A 2,220-nucleotide genomic window follows, 5' to 3' on the forward strand; every position below is an offset into this window, starting at 1 on the left:
ATATGTGAACTGCTGTACGGAAAGTGAATTTGCTCTGTAAATCTTCACCCAAATCACAATAAATTTAAAAAAATAATTAAAAAAAAAAAAAGAAAACATACCATATTTTCATACTATGAAAAAAAAAAAAGCATAAATGGCAGAATGTTATGTATGTTTTTATGTACCTTCCTTTTTTACTTAAAATGTACTTTGAAGGTGGTTCTGTCTGTAAATAGAGATTGTTCACACTTTAATAGCTGAATATAATCCCATTGTATGGATATACCATAGTTTAATTAGTGTCCATTAACAGGCCTTTTTTTGCTGCCAGTAACCTAATATAAGGATGATTAAATGAATGTGCTATACATATATATGTACTGCTATCGATTAGATTATATCCCCCTAAAATACATGTTGTAAATCCTAACCTCTATGCTTGTGGTTTTAATCCTATTTCAGATGGGTTGTCTTTGTTAAGTTAATGAGGGAAGGATTAGTGTAGGGTATACCTTGAGTCAATCTCTTCTGAGACATAAAACAGATTAAACAAGCAAGGGGTCAAGCAGAGATAGAGGAAGAGAGATGCCAAGTCATAAGATGACTTCCCAGGAGCAGAAGCTCAGAAGAAACAGAGCCAAGACAGAAAGTCTTCACCTAAAGCAGGCACCATGAATACGGACTTTTAGTCTCCTAAACTCTGAGAAAAAAAATTTCTGTTGTTAAAGATACACATTTCTGGTATTTATGTTATACGTATTATAACACACACACACAAAATTAAGAAAACAAAAGTCCTCACAACTGACCATATAAATTTATACATATAAGTATGTATGGTGAAAGGATACAACCCTGATGCACACTGTGGTAGTTATGTTTGTGTGTCAACTTGGCTGGGCCTGGTTGAGTGGCTGGGCAGCTGGTGGTAGTTATTCTCCATGATGAGACTGGTAATCAACTCCATGGCGGAATCTACTGTGAGCAGTGGAGTTGCTGCCCTAGGGATGTGGTCTGCTTCCTGTATGTAAGCAGGAGTTCTGGGAATAGTCTCTAGCCTATGGCATGCTTGGATCCTGCATGTAGCCATGTCGTTGCACAGCAGCATTCCATGCTCTGCTGACCTTAAGACTTAGAGTGGACTTGTTAATGGCCGGCCATGTGGTTTGGTAACATTGGGACTGTGCTTTTTTACTTGTCAACCTTGGAGATGCTCAGCCTCAGCAGCCAGCAGCTGTCTGAGTGAAGAAACGCCTCGAGCTCCAGTGGGCCGGGAGCAGGAAGCAGAGCTGGACCCCAAGGTTGAGGGGCTTTCACCCAGCCCCAAGAGCCTGGCACTTTGAACTTGGACTTAAAGCCTCCAAACTAAGAGAATAAACTGTTTGTTAAGGCCATCCCATTTGTGGTATATTCTTGTCAGAGCGGCACTAGGTAACCAGAATACACACCTATCCTGATTTTAAACCATGCTGTATACTTTTATTCTATTTGAACAACTGCCTCTTAATATAAGACCAGGTAATCCAAGAAGCTGAACTATATGAAGAAGAACATGTTGTTGTTGTTATGTGCCATCGAGTCGGACTTGACTCATAGCGACCACTCCTTGGGTTTCTGAGGCAATAATCTGAGAAGCTGGACTATATGAAAAAAAATGTGGCATCAGGATTGGAGGATGAATCACTCTTTAAACTATTGAAGAGCAAAGACAGCACTTTGAAGACTAAGGTGTGCCTGACTCAGCCATGGTATTTTCAATAGCCTCACACACACATGTGAAAGGTGAACAATGAATAAGGAAGACTAAGGAAGAATTGATGCCACTCAATTATGGTGTTGGCAAAGAATATCAACTATACTATGGATGGCCAGAAGAACAAACAAGTCTGTCTTGGATGAAATACAGCCCAAATGCTCCTTAGAGGTAAGGGTGGTTGCCCCTCACACTTTGGTTGTGTTGTCAGAGGGACCAGTCCCTGGAAAAGGATATCATGCTCGGTAAAGAAGAGGGTCAGAAATAAAGAGGGAAACCCTTAATGGAAAAAGGTGAATAAAGGAAAAAAAAAAAACCCTCAATGAGAAGGATTGACACAGTGGCTACAACAATGGACTCAAACATAGCAACGATTGTGAGGATGGTGCAGGACACGGCACTGTTTTGTTCTATTACACACAGGGCCAACATGAGTTGGAACTGACTTGACAGCACCTACAACAACAACAGATAACTAAGACATG

General features: G+C 40.3%; 1 protein-coding gene across 1 annotated transcript in view; it reads right to left on the minus strand.

The window, feature by feature from the left end:
- AGPAT3 (1-acylglycerol-3-phosphate O-acyltransferase 3) overlaps window positions 1-2,220 on the minus strand; it is a 36,006-nt gene that overhangs the window by 29,230 nt on the left and 4,556 nt on the right. The window lies entirely within an intron of this gene.

Source organism: Orycteropus afer, unplaced genomic scaffold (genome assembly GCF_000298275.1).
Source record: "Orycteropus afer afer isolate SDZICR_OR568_19922 unplaced genomic scaffold, OryAfe1.0 scaffold00179, whole genome shotgun sequence".
In the NCBI taxonomy this organism is placed as follows: Eukaryota; Metazoa; Chordata; class Mammalia; order Tubulidentata; family Orycteropodidae; genus Orycteropus; species Orycteropus afer.